Source organism: Canis lupus, chromosome 8 (assembly GCF_003254725.2).
Source record: "Canis lupus dingo isolate Sandy chromosome 8, ASM325472v2, whole genome shotgun sequence".
Taxonomy (NCBI): domain Eukaryota; kingdom Metazoa; phylum Chordata; class Mammalia; order Carnivora; family Canidae; genus Canis; species Canis lupus.
The window spans coordinates 17,052,081-17,072,889 of record NC_064250.1 but is presented as its reverse complement, the minus strand read 5'-3'; the positions used below and the strand labels follow the sequence as shown (position 1 = coordinate 17,072,889).

The 20,809-nt window shown below is 35.1% G+C and overlaps 1 long non-coding RNA gene across 1 annotated transcript in view; it reads left to right on the top strand.

Moving 5' to 3' along the window:
• LOC125755547 (uncharacterized) overlaps positions 1-20,809 on the top strand; it is a 305,824-nt gene that overhangs the window by 125,731 nt on the left and 159,284 nt on the right. Inside the window, exon 4 of the long non-coding RNA XR_007412277.1 lies at positions 400-517. This is a non-coding gene — a long non-coding RNA (uncharacterized LOC125755547). The remainder of the gene's footprint in view (positions 1-399; positions 518-20,809) is intronic.

Here is a 20,809-nt window from a genome sequence, read left to right as displayed (position 1 = left end):
AGTGGCACCAGAAAGGTGTTATGTTACTGGTAACTTTAGTGTTGTATTTGAACTGATGAACTCAGATGTCAAATATTGAAGTATGCCACTGTTACCTAGACTTTTCTGATTCTTCATAAGGAACACAGAAAAATGATATTTTTCAGAATTGTTTAATTAACTTAAAATCAGGTGTGTTCTGTATACTTTCACAAAAACTGTTAGTAATGACCATCAAATAATATATATTCCTGCATTTATAAGTGCGTGTAAGGATGAAATTTTTTCAATCAATTCATGTTAAGATACCAAAGTTGATTTTCTTGAGAGTTTATACTGTGACATATCTGAGTTTGTTTTGATAGCTTGCAGGTAGCCTTCACAGTATGGTCTTCTACCAAACCTTTTTTTCTTTTCTAGGTTACCGTCACATAAGGATTCATCTCAAGGGGTCTCCTATTGATGATCTCAGCTCTTGCTCTCCACTTATTCCCCTTTTCAGATTTCTTTCATCCTCCTATGATACACGGGTTTTCTGGTAAGTTGCTTTATTTTCATTCTCTCTCAATTCTCTGATGTTACTTAGAAGGCAATTCAGGGCAGCCTGGGTGGCACAGCGGTTTAGTGCCGCCTTCAGCCCAGGGCGTGATCCTGGAGACCCATGATGGAGTCCCACAACCGGCTCCCTGCATGAAGCCTGCTTCTCCCTCTGCCTGTGTCTCTGCCTCTCTCTCTCTCTGTCTCTCATGAATAAATAAATACAAATCTTTTTTTTTTAATAAATACAAATCTTAAAAAAAAAAGAAGAAGAAGAAGGTAATTCAGCCATCTCGATGTTTTGATGAGGAAGTGGGTGGGGCACAGAATCCTAGGCATGTCTTGGTGCTCACAATAGCGTTGCTGTACTATCTATCCCCTGTCATATACATACGTAAAAATGGGATAGATAAGGAAGAGAGGTGTTAGAGTAACTAGATTAGTCCCAAGACAAAGTTGCCCATGCTAAACCCCATGCTAATAAACTAAAACATTTTGCTAAGCTCTCCCAGAAAAGGAAGGTCAATAGATCAACACTTGCCTGTTCTACAAGGCTTACTTGACCTGGGTTCAAAACTTCCCTTTACTCCATATAAAGAAAGTTACCCTGCTTTAACCAATCTGCAAATGCCAAGAATAACTTCCTTATTCCTGCTCACTTCAGTCTATAAAAATATGTTGCCCTGTACAGCTCTTAAGTGCTCCTTTCTACCTGCTAGAGTGGATGCTGCCTGATTCATGAATCATTGAATAAAAGCCTATAAAATCAGTAAATTGTGGAAAAACTTTCTTTTAACAGAAGCAAGGACTTGGAAGTGTTATAAGGGAAGTGGGGGCAGCCAAGGACTTGGATGTGAAATCAAAATGGTCCAGAATGAGGGTATACTAGGTCACACCTCTTTTCTATATATTGCCAGTTAAGGAAATGTATCATCTTACTGTCACATATATTAAGGGTGAGTCAACTTGCATTCAAGCAGAATATTGAGGCACTTATGCAAATAATTTAAAACAAAAAGAAAAAAATTCTCCCCATTTACTTGAATTTTCAAGATAGTGAAGGGAAACATGTATTTTAGGTCATGAATTATGCAGAAAATTTCTTCAATTTGTCATTATATTTTGTCTCTGAGCTTTTCACAAATACAACTTGTGAGTGAAATATAAAAGGCATAGAAATATGTGTCAGAGATTTAGATTTCTTTTAGATTTATGTCTTATTATTTGAGCTCCCACCTAAATTCCTCTGGGGTATCATGGTTTTGTATATTCCCTGCACACATAGCCATTTGTTTATTTTCTTTGGTATTGTGTCTGGTATTTGTTGTACATTTTGGGAAACCTCCTTCATACTTAAGAAGATCACTGGTCAATCTAAAAACAGATAATACTTATAATCTTTGACATTTTTCGTCTAAGCCATTTAAGCCTTTGCTTTTAGAGTAGTAGCTTGTAGTGACTGAGGTACAATGTCAAAAAAAGCCTAGATCAGTCTCCATTAGCTATGGAAGTTAAGAGAGGATATTGTGGATAATATAAAGGAACCCTACTTGACCGAGTCTGCATTTTGTGTATTTGTGTTATTAATTATTTACTTATTTATTTATTTATTTATTTATTCTAATTTATTTATTTATTTATTTATTTATTTATTTATAACTATTTATAACAATAATGTCACATTATAGAAACTCAGAAGAACATGGGAAGTTGTCTTATTTCCTAATTCCTCCCTTTGATTCTATAACTCCTCCTCTACAATGTGGAGAACGTTGGAGTTATTCTTCTTAAACCCAATTAACCTTTGCCTTGAATTCATTGATTGTTTAGTGTATGTGTAGATTGGGAAGGAGATGGGAGCTAATATTTTTATTTTTAAAGGTTTTTCATGGTGATTGGACCTGGATATGCAAAGAGAAGGCAGATTACTCAGTTTGTTTACCCTTCCAGCTTCAGATAAGCTGTACACATTCAACACATTGAGATGAAAAGCCAGGGAGTACTTCTGGTACTTCCCTGTAAGCTGTATACTCCTCTGGGGGAGCATTGAGGTTTTAGCCAATAAAGATCAAGTGATTCCCACTGAAGACTTTTAAAAAGAACTCAAGCAAGAAGTCTGGTAAACTCACACACTACTTTTTTTTTTTTTTTTTTTTTTTTTACTAACAATTCTTCATTGTATGCTTTGTTAAAGGTACAGATGTCTCCTGATACCTAGTACCACTTTTTCTGTTCCACTTGCTGTGACAAATAAGCTGGGGAGGGGAAGGAGAGTACCAGGGCAAGACCTAATCAGAAGTATTTACATAGAAGTGAGTAGAGATGATATCACTGTAAATAATACTGTGTCCTCTGGAAGAAGTCAAGGTCACACACAAAGACATGATTTAAATAAGAAGGAAGGAGTTAACACAAAGTAAGGTTAGGCTGGGACCCATCAATGCTCCCAGTTACCTTTGGATTATGTAGAGGCTGATTAATATCTCTTCAAAGGCCCTTCCTACATCTCTCTCTTTTTCTTCTCTGGATCCTAATTTTAACTCTTCCCCAAGCCAGTGAATTTTCTTCAATTTCCTCAGAAAGGCTTGCTCCCTCACCTCTAAGTCTTTAGCCACATGCTCTAACTGCTCTAGTTCAGGGAAGAAGCACTTTGTTTAGAGAGAGAATCAAATGCCAAGGAGAAATGTGGAAGAGGCTTTAGCACCCAACTGAGCTTTTCTGGTTGATACCATTAGGAACATTTAAAGGATATAGATAGAGAAAGAGAGAACCTTGAAGGAACACTGGGTAATTTCCTGCAGTGTTGTTATATGGAAATGAATGCTTATGATTTTTCCTACTTTTAATTGACTGCATAGTTAGTCTCCACTTAAGATTCCTGACAGAAGTGAGTTCCCTACTACTGAACTCTTCCCTAGAGCTTCTTCACTTCTTCTATTTCTCTAGATAAATATTACCCTTGGATCAAGTAATGTTATCAGAAAGCAGTGAATGGCTTTAAGTGAATTATACTTTGATGTCCTGCTCTTTATGTACTATGTGAAATTTTACCCCTTATGAAGCATTTGAGTATAATCGCCATATTTACTAAGGAAATATTGTTAAATATGATCCATACTTGATGACTCAGCAATTTCACTTTTAGATGAAAGTCCTGTAGATTTTCAACAGGAGACATGAACATATTATTTATAGTACCACTGTTCACAATAGCAAAACCCACAAGATAACTCAAACACCAACGAGAGAGTAAATGAACAAATTGTGTCATATACTAGCCCGATGGAGGCTATAAAAACAAATGAATTACAGCAACATACAATAATATGGATGAATCTTTTTTTGTTTGCTCTAAAATTTTTGAAGACTTAATTTTTTTAAAGCAGTTTGATCCGTAACAGAATTGAAAGGAAGGTACTGAGATTTCCCATATGCCCTCACACTTACATAGTCTCCCTTCTTATCAGCTTCACTCCCCAGAATGGGGCATTTGTTTCCAAGGATGAACCTACATGATGCATCATGATCACCCAAAGCCCATAGTTTACTTTAGGGTTCACTCTATGTGATGTACATGTAATCACTGCCTTAAAAATTCTCTGTGCTCTAACTATTCATCCATTCCCTCCATTGCTCCTGGCAATCACTGGTCTTATTGATATCTGTGTCTTCATAGTTTTGCCTTAATATGGCTGAATCTTAGAAACATGATATTAATTGAGAAAATAAATCCTAAAAATTACATACAAAATGATACTCCTTTAAATAAAGTTGGAAACAATTAAAGTAAGAAAAAATAGAATTTTAGGAGTACATATAAATGCAATACCCTTATATAAAAAGGAACCTAAGGAATGAGGAATATGTATGTGATTCAGGATGTGATTCCTACTGTTGGTAGGAATCTGGCGGTTGGGCTATGCTGGGACTATAGAATTGGTGTAGGTTAATGTCAAGGTCCTAGCTTGGGTTATAAGTGGTAGATTCATAAACACTTATTGCATGACTAAAACTAACTAATCAACTAACTAGAAGTGGGAGGAGAAGAACAATGTCCAGCATAACTTATAGAATCTTCTTAATGGAGGATCTGTGGGAAGATTTTTTTCCCCCCAGATCGTGAAATCTGAGTTTCTCCTTAAATATTGCTGTTTTTTTGTTTTTAAATCATATTAGCTCTAAGAATTTTCTGATTGCATGTTCTTCTTTGCTTTGACTGCTAGAAAGCTCAGATTCAAATTTATAAGATACCTTTAGTAATTGTATAGGAATTTATGGTATACATTTGATGTCTAAGTTGAATCCTAGTTTCATCTTAATATTTCACCTAGTTTCTCTTAATTTATATTTTTTGTTTTTTTTAAATACTTTTTTGCTATTTTTTAATATGAGGTGCCATAAATTAGGAAGAGAATATAAATAAATGAAAATAGATTTGCCTGTTATTTTGGACAGTATCCAGCACCTATTGCTTAAGAATGAGGATGACATTTGGCAATGAGTTGGTACATTATTCCAAAGTATTGGTATTTATTGTATGTCACAGTTTGTAGGAAATGAAGTGGGCCTATTTGTGAAGATCAGTCTGGAGAAATCTACTTAAATACACATTTTATAATAATTTTAAGTAGTTCTCTGGAATATCCATCATTCTATCAAGGTCATCTCTTAGTTGCCCCTAGTTATATAGGTTTTAAGTTAAAAAGACAAATTACACTCTAATCTCAGAAAATAAAGTGAGATATTCAAGACTTTGAGAAGTAGAATTGTCTCTTTCCAGGGCAGGCATATGGTCACGGACAAAGCCAAGATCTAAGTTACAGAAATAATGTTTCCTTGAGTCTGGAGCACTGGTCCATTGAGAATAGACTTGACTATGTGAATGAGAAAGTTTTTCACACAGGGGTAACAATCTCATCAGAAAACTATATTATCTAGGGTTGCTTGTATTCATGGTTTTCCCTGTAAAAGGTGTATGTTTCCCTATCTAGACCCAACACCACTTTGTATAAAATTAAGAAAACCACCTCCCATTATACTATATTTAGAAAAAAATGCTTTGGATTAAAGATGCTAGTTAGCAATATTACATTCACATTCTTTGAGAAATTTATAAGCTTTGGAAAAAATATTTGTAAAAATTTGCTGATGATCAGTTATAATCTGTCCACTGAATATGGCAACTCCAAAATCATCAGCGAATTAAATTTATCTTTGATATATCCTTATAACCTTATTTTCATTTGGAATAAAAGAATTTAGTTATTTCTTGAGTTCCTCGATTGTTTGCCATATAAACAATATTAGGTGGAACAATAATTCTCGAAACAAGTAGAAGCATAATTTTATTTTTAAATAGACCAGAGTTTCAGGAGACAATTTCCTATAAGGTGTTTATATTAAGGAGAAATTAAAAGCTTAGATGTCCCTTTCTTCTTCATTAGCACAATATATCAGAAATCCAGTGCAGAAAGAAGAAAGCATTTCTCTAGATTCTAACATGTAAATTCTTGGCATTTCAAGACACAATTCATTAAGATTGGTTGAGAACATTTTGCTGATTAGACTAAAATCTATAAGTAGTATCATTTAAAGAATATTTAGTTTTGTTTCTTCACACTGCCATAAATGGTACCATGCTTATCAGCTGTTCTAGGTGAACATGTATTTTATTTTAAAATTTCATTTTTAAAAGTCTTTTTTAAAATACTTTTTATATGTGAAGAAATATGGTAACTGTATAAATAATACAAAGATAAGTAAAATATAATTCCTGTTCTTGAAGAAAGAACATTTTAGTAATAGGGATGAAACAAATGTACATGAGTATATTGCAAGGATGCAATGGCATAAGAGAAGTATAAGGTAGAAAGGCTCATCTCCAGTTTTCCTAGTCATAAAGGCCTTCTGGATAAGATGAGCTTATGTCCTGGTTTGCCTGGGATAGTCCTAATTTCTATTTATTGTCCTGAGCAACTATATATAAGACAACCCTTCATTCTCAAAGGCATTCCAGTTTGGAAGAAAAATGATATGATCATTCTATTTATGGATAAATCTGCATTTAAGTCTGGCTTTGAAGATTGGATAGGTTTTCAACAAATGGAGCTCCATACTATTGATGAACTGATCAATTCATATCTGGAGGGGTGTAGACATCAGGGAATATGCCAAAGAAAGTGTTGCTTAGGCTGAGTGTTAAAGATGATTAGGTTTTCATTTGGGGGCAATGTGAAGGAAGCAACATCAGGAAGATATCACAGATAGGATATGCATGTCATAGCTGGAGAAGTGCTAGTAATGGATATTAATGGGTAATAGTGAGAAATGAGTCTGAGGAAGTGGTCAGAGGTCAGGCCTTGAAGGGTTTACATATATGCAGTGGAACTGGGACTTTATCTTGGAAGCAATGAGGATAGTGGTAGTGGGGTGTCATTGAAAAACTTTAGTCCAGGTGATCCCTGGGTGGCTCAGTGGTTTAGCACCTGCCTTCAGCCCAGGGCGTGATCCTGGAGTCCTGGGATCGAGTTCCACGTTCGGCTCCCTGCATGGAGTCTGCTTCTTCCTCTGCCTGTATTTCTGCCTCTCTCTCTCTGTGTCTTTAATGAATAAACAAATTAAATCTTTAAAAAAAAAAACAAACCCCAAAACTTTAGAGAGTGTCATACTGAAGTTTGCATCTGAAAAAGTGGTGAAGGCATGGAAAAGAGATTGGAAGGGTATGACCTTGGAGACATTAAGAACAATTAAAAGACCATCACAATAGTTATAATAAGAAAAAATTAAAAAATTAAGGTGTGAACCAAGATAATGACAATAGAAATAAAGCCATACATCAAAGGGTAAAATAGAAAATGTTTTTCCAAACAAATTTCTCTTAGCTCTTGACCTACATTTACTTCTGCTTTTAAAATTTATTAAATATAAATATAAACAAACTTCAAACCTCAAAACTTTTAGAATTGTATAAACTTAGTTTGAATTCATGAATTTAGAAAAATAGAATTTTCTATTTATTGATCAGAATGGAATTCATCTTGCCATGTCAATGACTTTAAGAAACTTTATTAAACACTCATCAGAATATGTGGATCTTTGAAGAAAGGGAATCCTTTTCCTACTGACATGAATTATCTAAATGATTCTCGTTAATCTTTCATTTTTCTTGGTGTGCATAGACACACCCAAAGTGCTTACTATGGCTTACCTTGGTCTTGTTTGCAAATCTCCTTCATTGCTTTCTGACCATCTTTACTTTCTTGTGGGATACAGGTTGTTATAAGCCTTAGATGCTATGATTTTCCCCACCAATCTTAGATTCTATCTGACAATATTTATTGAATTCTTCTTAATCTAAACCTCACTTTAATCTTATTGAACGATCCCAGGGATTAATTTAATAATGCATGCACTTGCCTCATTTAAGCAATAAATAAATTGAATACAAAAAAGATTTCGCTTAAAGAGGGATAAAAATTTATACTGTTTACTGAGGATGTATTATGCACAGGGTTTTTTTACATGAGTTATCCAAAGTGATCTTTACAGGAAAATAGGTACCCCTATCACCATTTTATGTTGAGAGAGTAGAGGCTCTCATAACAGTGATTGAACTGATGACCTACTTTGTTTTTACACCCTGCAATTCCAAACACAAGGCTATACCTCAAGCAGGCTTTTGAGTCTATGAAATGTGATGAAACTGGTTTAAAAGTGTAGTTTGTGGAGTTCATCTTATATAATTGTTTTCTTGAGAGGTTTCAGTTCTGTTATCATTCATTTATTCCAATATATCTTCAAAAGAGACATAATAAACCTTCAGTTCTACAGTGACTAATATGGTAGGATTGCCATTCTGATCCTTTCATATACCAAACATAGAATTTATTTCATTTTATGGGATGGCCCTTGAAGTGCTTGTCTAGCAGGCTGGCTGTGGAAAGGAACCTGGCTTTTGTTACTTCAAAGAATGAATAGTAAATAGGAATAACGTTAGATTTCTCTAACTATTCCTTTCTCTCTTTATAAAACAGGGTCTCTTAAGTGTTAGGTTCTTACTATGAGTCTGATACCTTACACCAAAATTGCCCTACCAATAACCAACGTTCTAGTAGAACTCAGAAAATTTACAAAATCAAATCCAGTCAAAAACCCACTATATAATAACATTTTTTGTCTTGTGTCTCCAGAGTAAATTAATTATCAATTCAGCACTGAAAAAGATATCAGAAACTTGCCTTAATTAACATTCTGGTCCTGTTTACTTGACAGTAGACACATGAGCATTTTGGAAAAGGCTTAACTGATGCACGGGACCGTGAAGTATTAGTTTTTAAATGGGAGAGTTAGTACCAATTCTGAAAAACATGACCAGAATCTTGGTTTTAAAAAATATTGATTTTGGTCAGATTGGAGAGAATTGATTAGACCATGACTAGTTGTCAGTCTCATAAATCAGGTTTGTGATAACCCTTTGTTTTAAACCCTTGCTGAGTGGATTAACATTACAAAAGAGGAAGAAAGGAGGTGCAAATAACACAGTGGAGTTTGGAAGGTGCTTGTCTTGGTACATACAAATATGTGGACTTAATATTTATTTCTTTTCCCTGAGCCTACAGATACTTCCCATATTCATTTCAAATATTAGTTATTTTGGCCTGGGAGTCTGCCCTACAAAATGATAAATGTGAATCAAATCAGCTCATTCTTGCTTGCAGTCTCTCCAGACAGAGCAGCTCTTGACTTTTTACGGTTTTGAAAGTTAAATATAATTTTTATATCCCACAGCAAAACCTACTCATTTTTTAGCATGATCCTACAAGATAGTCTTTATATAATTGAAAAATTTTAGACTTGGAAGTTTTTGTAACTTATATAAACTTATAACTTGTATAACTTAGAAGTCTTTGTAACTTGTGTGAGAATAAGGGGGCCAAAGAGCTGAAGATATCTGAAGATGGTCATAGAAGGTGAAGAGACCAAAATTAGTGTTATTGAAGAGGAAACTGTCATTACTGTGGCCAGGAGCACAGGCTTACCAAAGGAGAGACAGGAGAGTCACTTACAATCTCTATCCCATATGTTTTATGCTGACATACTTCTTAGTTTAAGAGGAGACATCAAATAATAATAATGATAATAATAATAATAATAATAATATTATTATTAATAGAGCACCCTGCTTTATTATTAGTATTATTAAATATTCGCTATGTGCTCTGTGCCAGACATCAAAGAATGAAGATGATGATGATGATGATGATGATGATGATAGTAAAAACTATGTGTAGTAAATACTATGTGTTCTTTGCCAGGCATATTTCTTTTTTTCCATTAAAATTTTTAAATTCTAATACATTTAATGTATAGTGTTATATCAGGTATGCAATATAGTGATTCAACAGTTCCATATGTACTCATTGCTTATCATGGTAGGTATACTTTTGATCCTTTTTGTCTATTTCACCCATCCCCCACTCAATTCCCTTCTGGTAACCACCAGTTTGTTCTCTATATATAGTTAGGAGTGTGTTTTCTTGGTTTACTTCTCTTTTTCTCTTTTTTTTTTCCTTTCTCATCTATTTTGTTTCTTAAATTCCACATATGACTGAAATAATATAGTATTTGTCTTTCTCTGAGTGATTTATTTCACTTAGCATTATACTTCCTAGATCCATACATGTTTTTGCAAGTGGCAAGATTTCATTCTTTTTTATGGCTGAATAACATTCCATTCATATATATATATATATATATGTATATGTATATATACATTCCATTTTATATATATATAAAACACCTCTTTATCCATTCCTCAATAAACATAGGGATTAAAACAATTAGTGAATCATAGGGTAGTTCTATTTTTAATTTTTTGAGGAACCTTCATACTGTCTTCTGCATTGGCTGCACCCAGTTTGTATTCCCACAAACAGTGCACAAGGATTCTTTTTTCTCCAATCTTTGCCAACACTTGCTTCTTGAATTTTTTATTTTAGCCATTCTCAAAGATGTGAGGTGATATCTCATTGTGGTTTTGATTTGCATTGTCCTGATGATGAGTAATATTGAGCATCTTTTCATGCATTTGTTCGCTATCTGTATGTCTTCTTTCGAGAAATGTCTGTTCATGTCTTCTGCCCATTTTAAATTGGATTGGTTTTTTGTTGTTGAGATGTATAAATTATCTTGTATACTAACCCTTTATCAGATAAATCATTTGTGAATATCTTTTCCCATTCAGCAGGTTGTCTTTTAGCTTTATTGGTTGTTTCCTTTGCTGTGCAGAAGTTTTTTATGTTATTATAGTCCCAATAGTTTATCTTTGCTTTTGTTTCTCTTACCTCAGGAGACATATCTAGAAAGATGTTACTGCAGCCAATGTCAGAGAAATTATTGTCTGCTCTCTTCTAAGATTTTTATGATTTCAGGTCTTAATATTTGATCCTTAATCCATTTTGAATTTCCTTTTGTGTATGGTGTAAGAAAGTGGTCCAGTTTCATTCTTTTGCATGTGGCTGTCCAGTTTTCCCAACACCATTTGTTGAAGAGACTGTCTTTTTGCCTTTAGATATTCTTTCCTACTTTGTCAAAGATTAATTGATCATATAATTGTGTGTTTATTTATGGGCTTTCTACTCTGTTCTATTGATCTCTGTCTAATTTTGTGTCAGTACCATACTATTTTGATTACTACAGCTCCTGTAGAGCAGGTTTGGTGGTCTTGAACTCCCTTAACTCTTGTCTGGGAAACTATCTCTCCTTCTATTCTGAATGATAGCTTCATTGGATAGAGCTTTCTTGGCTGCAGATTTTTTCCTTTCAGCATTTTGACTATATCATGCCCCTCTCTTCTTCCCTGCAAAGTTTTTTGCTGAAAAGTCCCCAGATAGCGATATGGGGTTTCCCTTGTACATGATTGTCTATTTTTCTCTTGTTGCTTTTAAAATTCTCTTATCAAAACTTTTTGCCATTACTATGTGTCTCGATATGGACCTATGTGTCTCAATATGGACCTTCTTAGCTTCATCTTGTTGAGTGTTCTCTATACCTCATGAATCTATATATCTGTTTCTTCCATTAGGTTAGGGAAGTGTTCAGCTATTATTTCTTCAAATAAATTTTCTGTCCCTTTTTCTCTTTCTTCTCCTTCTGAGATTTCTATAATGTGAATGCTATTAAGTTGGTTGGAGTTGCTGAATTCCCTAAGTCTATTTTCATTTGGCATATTATTTTTTTTCTCTCATCTGTTCATCTTGATTACTTTTCATACTCTGTCCTCCAGGTAATTAATTTATTCCTTTGCTTCCTCTAGCCTGCTATTTATTCCATCTAGTGTGTTTTTAATTTCATTTATTCATTTATTATGTTCATTTATCATGTTCTTCATCTCTGATTGGTTCTTTTTTATGTTTTCTATCTCTAGTATAAGAGTCTTGCTGATGTCTTTCACTCTTTTTTCAAGTTTAGTGAGTATCTTTTTGATCATTACTTTAAATTCTCTATCAGATATATACTTATCTCCACTTTGCTTAGGTCTCTTGCCGTGGTTTTGTCCTGCTCTTTCATCTGGGACATATTCTTCTGTCTCCTCATATTGTCTAACTCTCTGTGTCTGTCTTTGTGTGTTAGGAAAGCTTGCTATGTCTTCTATTCTTGAAAGTAATGGCCGTAAGAAGGAGATGTCCTATTGTGCTATGCAATGTAATGTCAGCTGTTCATCAGAACTTGGCACTTCAGGAATGTCTTCTATGCGTGTTGCATGCACCCTGCTCTAGCCTCTTGACCACTTTTTCCTTTAGTCCAGTCATCTTCAGGGGCTCTTTTTCTGTTGTGGGCAGTAGAGTGTTTTGTCCATGTGGTGTTAGCAGACCAGTCTGGGGTTGCCTTGGTCTTGAGTTGAGTCAGACCAAGTGTTTGCCAGAGATGCAGTAGTACCAAGCTGCAGGGCACTTACCCTGTGTTGTCTCCTGAGAAGTTTTCATTGATAGGGTGAAGTCTGTATTCAGACCAATATCTGTTCCCAGTTCAGTGCTAGAGCTGCCATTTGATTGGTGTGTATGGTTATCTTCCCCTCACCCCAGGATAGGGATCATTTGGAGTGGTGTTGGTCCCTTTTGGAGCTGCTCGCACACTGCCAGGCTTGTGGCACTGCTTTGGATGGAGTCTGGCCAAAGGCATATTGGAGGGAACATGGTGCTACTGTTGGGACCAGCAGGCATGGGGCATGCGGTTTTAGCTCAGTGCATGCCATGGCACTGGGGTCAGCCTGGGCAGGTCTGCAAAGGGTGGAGCGCACAATTTTAACGAAGTATATGTGGGTCTTCTGAGGGGCAAAGTGCATGGGTGGGGTAACATGCTGTTGGCAAGGTTTATTCTGGTTTTGTGATGGAGGGGACCCATGGTACCCCAGTACTGAGGCAAGCATGGCTGGGAAGGGAAGATCTGTTGAAGTATGATGGGTAGGGGTGTTAGCAAGTTAAGTAGTGAGTGCTGGCATTGAGTTGGTTCCCATAAGATGATCAAATGTTTGTGCTAGGGGGTTGGGGAGGGAGATGGCACCTGCCAAATCCTTTGTTCCTAGATGGGTCTTTCTGTGATTCTTGCCCCTCCAGGACAGTAAATTGAGTGGACTACTCTTGCTCCTATGTGTTTCCCAAACTGCTGCTTCTACACTAAATCTCCATGGACTGTTTTTTGTGCTGTCTCTTTAAGTGTGGGGACCCAGCTTCCTCTTACCCTCCAGGATCTCCCAGAGAGGAACCCATTGATTTTTAAAGTCCCAAGTTTTAAGTACTACTGGTTATAAGAACTCATGAAATACAGCTCCTTTTGCCTTCAAAGCCAAATATTATGGGCATTCATGTTCCTTGTGTGGGATGCCCAGTGTGATAGTCTGTTTCTTCCCTTTCTCTGTGCCTGTGTCTTCCTCCCACACTGCCCTTCCTCCCACCCCCCACGTCCTTGGTCTGTTTAGCTTCTCCCCATGTCTCAGCCCTTCTTACCCTCTTCAATGTGATCTCTTCTCTACATTCAATAGTGGAGGAGTTTGTTCTGCCAGGCTTCAGGTCATTTTCTGGGTTATTTATGCTGCTGTGAGTATTATCTAGTTATATCCATGGGACATGGTGAGCTAAGGGTCCTCTGACTCCACCATCTTCCCAGCCTCCTACCAGGCATATTTCTAAGCCTTTACCAGTATTATCTATTACAAATAAGAACCATTATCATCCCACCTTCATAGATGAATATATAAAGCACAGAAAAGTTAATTACCGAACATCACAAAAATTAGTGGAATCACCATTAAAATCCAGGCTTTTGAGTCTACAATTTATATTTGGAACCTGTAAATGTTAACTGTGAAGAACAGTTTTCATATGAGCATCTCTTTTCAGGGTGCTTTATGTGGAGCTGATCCTGTTAACAGCTTCCTATAGTTTCTGTTTCAAGTCTTGACTTTTATTTTTACTCCCATGTCCTTTTCTGCTTACTTACTGGATTGCCTCCTTTTTCCTATTTGACAAGCATCAGGGAGAATGTGTGGGTGTTTCTGGTCCCAGGAGGGAGTGTGATCTGACACCAGCAGACTTCATAGTACACTGCAGCATACTAGCATTGTTGCTGGCAGGTTCCTGGGCTCCTCCCTTCATGATAGTAATGTGACCTTCTTATCTGAATCAAGGATGTGCATATGATCCTAGATAATCCTGTTTCTTTATTTTTTAATTGAAGTATAATTAATGTATGACATTATATTAGTTTCAGTGTACAACAGAATGATTTGATATTTACATACATCATGAAATGATCACCATAAGAAGTTTAGTTATCACCACAAAGTTACAATTCTTTCCCTTGTGATAAGAACCTTTAATATTACTCTCTTGACAACTTTCAAGTATGCACTACAGTATTATTGATTATAGTTACTGTGCTGTATAGTACATACCTATGGCTTCTTAATTTTATAACTGGAAGTTTGTACTTCTTGACTCCTTTTGCCTGTTTTGCTCACCTCCTCTAACCCTGCTCATGTCTAGTAACCACCATTCTGTTTTCTGTATCTATGAGTTGGGCTTGTTTTGCTTTGTTTGTTCATTTGTTGTTGTTTTTTTAATTCCACATATAAGTGAAATGATATGAAATTGTCTTTCTCTAACTTATTTCACTTAGCACTCAAGGGCTGAAGTTTCATCCATGTTGTAGCGAATGACAGGATTTCCTTCTTTTTTATAGGTTAGTAATGCTCCAGTGTATATATACACCACATTTTCTTTATCCATTCATCCATTGATGGATACTTAGTTTTCATATCTCAGCAATTATGCTGCAATAAATATAGCAGTGTACGTGTCATTTTAAATTAGTATTTTCATTTTCTTTGGAAAAATACTTAGTGGAGAAATTGTTTGTATCACATAGTAGTTCCATTTTTAAATATTTGAGGAAACTCCATGTTCTTTTCCATGTTCTTTTCTGCACCAATTTACACTCCCACCAATATTTCTCAAGAGTCTTCGTTTCTCCACATCTTTGCCAACACTTGTTATTTCTTGTCTTTTCGGTAATAAGCTTTCTAATAGGTGGGAGGTAGTACCCCATTGTGGTTTTGATTTGCATATCTCTGACATTTAGTGTTTTTGAGCATCTCCTCTTGTACGTTGTGGTCATCTTTATGTGTTCTTTGGAAAAATGTCTATTCAGATCATTTGTCTAATTTTTAAAAAATATTTTATTTATTTGAGAGGGAGAGACATAGTGACCAAGATAGCACAAGCAGGGAGGAGAGGGATAAGTAGGCTCCTCACTGAGCAGGGATCCCAACGTGGGGCTCCATCCCAGGATGCTGAGATCATGACTTGAACTGAAGGCAGACACTTAACAGACTGAGCCACCCAGGTGCCCCCTTTATCTACTTTTTAATTGAATTGTTTTTTAAAAATTTTTTGCTATTGAATAACAACAGTTCTTTATGTATTTTGAATATTAACCCCTTATTGGATATATGAGCTATAAATATTTCTCCCATTCAATAGATTGTCATTTTATTTTGTTGATGGTTTCCTTTGCTATGAAGAAACTTTTTAGTTTGATATAGTCCTATTTGTTTATTTTTGCATTTGCTGTCTTTGCTTATTAGAGTCAGATCCAAAAAATCATTGCCAAGACTGATGTCAAGGAGCTTATTGTATTGTCGATTTATGCAAGGAGTTTTATGGTTTCAGTCTTATGTTCAACTCTTTAGTCCATTTTGAGTTACTTTTTTGCATGGTGTAAAATAGTAGTCTAGTTCTCCCTCCCTCCCTCCCTCCCTCCCTTCCTCTTTCTTTTTCTTTCTTTCTTTCTTTCTTTCTTTCTTTCTTTCTTTCTTTCTTTCTTTCTTCTTTCCTTTTCTTTTCTTTTCTTTTCTTTTCTTTTCTTTTCTTTTCTTTTCTTTTCTTTTCTTTTCTTTTCTTCTTTTTTTCTTTTCTTTTCTTCTTTTTTCTTTTTTTCCCATGTAGCTGTCTAGTTTTTCTAGCACCAGTTATTGAAGAGTTTCTTCTTTCCCCAGTGTGTATGCTTGCCTCTTTTATTGTAAATTAATTAAGCATATATAAATGGGCTTATTTTGGGGTGCTCTATTTTTTATTGATCTATGTGTCTATGTTTATGCCAATACCAAACCATTTTAATTACTATAGGTTTTTAATATAGTTTGACATCAGGGAGCATAATGTCTTCAGGCTTATTTTTCTCAAAATTGCTTTTCCTTTTGGAGTCTTTGTGATTCCATACGGATTTTAGGATTGTTTGTTTTAGTTCTATGAAAACTATCATTGGAGTTTTGATGGGGATTGTATTAATCTGTAGATTGCTTTGGGTAGTATGAACATTTTAACAATATTAATACTTTCAATCTATAGGCATGGAGTATCTTTTCATTTATTTTGCCTTCAATTTTTTTGATTAGTATCTTATAGTTTTCAATGTACAGGTCTTTCATCTCCTTGGTTAAATTTATTCCTATGTATTTTATTCTTTTTGACACATTTATAATGGGGTCAGTTTTTAAACTTTTCTTTCTGATAGTTTGTAGTTAGTGCATAGAAACTTGACAGATTTCTGTATATTGATTTTATACCTAATTTTTACTGAATTTGATTATGAGTTCTAACTGCTTTTTGGTGGAGTCTGTATGGTTCTCTTTTATTTATAAATCATATTTAATGCTTGAAATAAAAATTATAACATCATTTGATATTCAAGACAATGACATATACATATCTTTTAAATTTAAAATTTAGGTAGTTAACATACAGTACAATATTGGTTTCTGGAGTAGAATTCAAAGATTTATTACTTACATAGAACATTCAGTGCTCTTCAGGACCAGTGACCTCCTTAATACACATCTAGCCAACCCCCACCCCCCACCACCCACCTCTCTCCATAAACTCTTCAGTTTGTTCTCTATCATTAAGAGTCTCCATGGCTTATTTCTTTCTTTTTTGTTTTCCCCCTTCCCATATGTTCATCTGTTTTGTTTCTTAAATTCCACATCTAAGTGAGAGCATATTGTATTTATCTTTTTCTGACTGACATATTTCACTTACCATAATACACTCTAGCTCCATCCATGTCATTGCAAATAGCAAGATTTCATTTTTTTGATGCCTGAGTAGTATTCCATTGCATATATGTCACCTCTTTTTGATCCATTCCTCAGTTGATGGACAATTGGGCACTCTCCATAGTTTAACTATTGTTGATAATGCTGCTATAAACATTGGGGTGTATGTATCCCTTTGAATCTGTATTTTTGTATCCTTTGGATTAATACCTAGTAGAAGTCTACAAACAGTGACATTTTTTACTTTTTTCCTGTCCAATTTGTATGTCTTTATTTCTTTTTCTTTACTAATTTCTTTGGCTAGGACTTAACAATACTATATTGAATTTCTCTGGTATGATTTCCAATACTGTATTGTGTACTATGGGAGAATGGGCAACCTTGTTTTGTTCCTGTTCTCAGATGGAAAGTATGATGGAAGCTGTGGACTTGTCATATTCAGCCTTCATTATATTGAGGTACAATCCCTTTTTATTTACTTTGTTAAGAGTTGTTAATCATAAATGGGTGTCGAATTCTGTCAAATGCTTTTTCTCTTTATCGATGTAATTATATGATTTTTAGCTTTTATCTTGTTAATGTGGTATATCATATTGATTGATTTACGGGTGTTGACCCATTCTTGCATCTGTGGAATAAATCTCACTGGATTGTGGTATATAATCCTTTCAATGTAGCATTGAATGCAGTTTGCAAAAATTTTATTGAGTTTTTGCATATATGTTCATCAGAGTTATTGCTATAATCTTCTTCCTCCTTCTCTACCTCTTTTTGTTCATCTTTTCTCTCTTTCTTTTTTCTTTCCGTAGTGTTTTTGGTTTTGGTGTCAGGGTAATGCTTCATTTGTAATAAGTTTGGAAGCACTCCATTGCATTCCATTTTTTGAAAGAGTTTGAGAAGAATGGGTATTAAATCTCTGAATCCTTGGTAAAATTTGCCAGTGAAGCCATCCAATCCTGAACTTTTATTCTATGAGAGGTTTTTGAATACTGATTCCATCTCCTTAGTAGTAATCCATCTATTCAGATTTTTAATTATTTCCTGATTTAGTCTTAAGAGCATATGTTTCTAGGAATTTATCCATGTCTTCTAGGTTATCCAATTTGCTGGTATATCATTGTTCATAGTAATCTCCTATAATCCTTTGTATTTCTTTAGTATCAGTTGTAACTTCTCCTTCTTTTTAAAAACTTTATTTATTTAATTTATTTATTTTAGAGGGAGAGAGAGCACATGTTGGGGGGGCAGAGGGAGAGGGAGAATCTCAAGCAGACTTTGCTGAGCACAGAGCCTGACACAGGATTCAATCTCCTGACCCTGAGATCAAGTCCTGAGGGAAAACTGAGTGAGACACGTAACCCACTGCGCTATCCAGGCACCCCTGTTGTAACTTCTCTTTTAATTCTGATTTTATTTATTAGAGCCTTCCCTTTTTTTTTCTTGGTTAATTTTATCTTTTTGAAGAATCAGCTTTTAGTTTCATTGAACTTCTCTATTGTTTTCTTGTCTCTATTTCATTTCTTTCTACTCTGATCTTTATTATTTCTTTTCTTCTACTAACTTTGGGGCTTTGTTCTTTTTCTGTTTTTAGTTTGGGGGGTAAAGTTAAATTGTTTATTTGAGTTTTTCTTTTTGCTTGAAGTAGGTCTCTATTGCTTTAAATTTCTTTCTTAGAACCAATTTTGCTATATTTCATAGATTTTGGTATATTTCTGTTTTCTTTTTTTAAAATTTTTATTTATTTATGATAGTCACACACAAGAGAGAGAGAGAGAGAGAGAGAGAGAGGCAGACACAGGCAGAGGGAGAAGCAGGCTCCATGCACTGAGAGCCCGACGTGGGATTCAATCCCGGGTCTCCAGGATCCCGCCCTGGGCCAAAGGCAGGCACCAAACCGCTGCGCCACCCAGGGAATCCCTATATTTCTGTTTTCATTTGTCTCCAGGTATTTTTTAAATTTTCCTTTGATTTTTTTTTTGATGACCCATTGATTGTTCAGGAGCATATATTTTTTAATATTTTATTTATTTATTCATAAGAGACAGAGAGAGAGAGAGAGGCAGAGACTTTGCCAGAGGGAGAAGCAGGCTCCCTGCAGGGAGCCCAATGTGGGACTTGATTCCTGACCCCAGGATCACACCTTGAACCGAAGGCAGATGCTCAACTGCTGAACCACCAGGTATCCCTGTTCAGTAGCATATTGTTTAATCTACACGTTTTTGTTTTATCCCCATTTTTCTTATAATTGAGTTCTAGTCTCATACCACTATAGTCAGAAAGATGACTGATATGATTTCAATCTTTAATTTATTGAGACATGTTCCATGGAATCTGGATGTGTCTATTTTAAGTTGATAATAATTTAACTTAATTTTTTAAAGATTTATTTATTTATTTGAGAGAGAGGAACAGAGAGAGCATGCAAGCAGGGGGAGGAGCAGAGGGGAAAGAGAGGGACAAGAAAGTCAATGCTGAGCTTGGAACCTGATGTGGGGCTCAATTCCGGGACTCCAAGATCATGACCTGAGCTGAAACCAAGAGTTGGATACTCAACTGACTGAGCCACCCAGGCACCCTGATAATATTTTAACTTTATACTCATTGCCAAATTCTACTTTTTTTTACTTCCCTCCCCCTTATGTTTTTGATGTCACATTTCACAACTTTTTATTTTGTTCCCCTTAATGAATTATTGTAGCTTTGGTTAATTTTACTATTTTTGTCTTTTCACCTTCATAGTAGCTTTGTAAGTGATTAATCCACTACCTTTACTATGTATTTACTTATGCCAGTGATATTTTTACTTTTGTATCTTTTCTTGTTATTAATTAGTGCCATTTCTTTTCAGCTCAGAGAAGTTTAACTTTTCCTATAAGGCTGATTTAATTGTGATAAATTTCTTTAGCTTTTACTTGTCTGGGAAAATCTTTAGCTCCTCTTCAATTTTGAATTATAACCTTACAGAGTAGAATATTCTTGTTTGAAATATTTTTCCTTTTGGTATTTTGAATATATTATGTTACACCATTCTTGCAAAATACTGTTGAAAAATCAGCTGCTAGTTTTATGGTGTTTTCCTTAAAGCCTAAAGACAAGTTGTTTTTCACTTTCTGCTTTCAAGGTTCTCTTTTTATCTCTTTATCTTTAATTTTGAATATTTTAATTGTAATGTGTCTTGGTATGGATTTCTTTGAGCTCATCCTATTTGGAATTCTGTGGGTTTCTTGGGCCTGGATGTCTGCTTTGTTTTCTAGATTAGGTATGTTTTTGGCCATTATTTCTTCAAATAAGTTTTTGGCCCCTTTTTTTCTCCCTTCTCCATCTGTGAGCCCTACAGTGTAAATGTTAGTATGCTAGATGTTGTTCCATTGCTCCCTTAGGCCACCTTCACTTTTTAAAATTCTTTTTTCTTTCTTTTGCTCTTTTTGAGTGAGTTCCATGGCCCTGTCTTCCAGATCACCAATCTGTTCTGTTTCATCTAATCTGCTCCTGAACCCCTCTCATGTATCTTTTAGTTCAGTTACTATGTTCTTCAGTTTTGTGACTTCTGTTTGGTACTTATATATTCCATCTCTTTGTTGACATTTTTAATGTGTTCATTTATTCTTTTTCCAAATTCAGTGAGCATCTCCATAATCATTACTTTGAACTCTGTAGATACTTCTCTTTTTCATTAAGGTT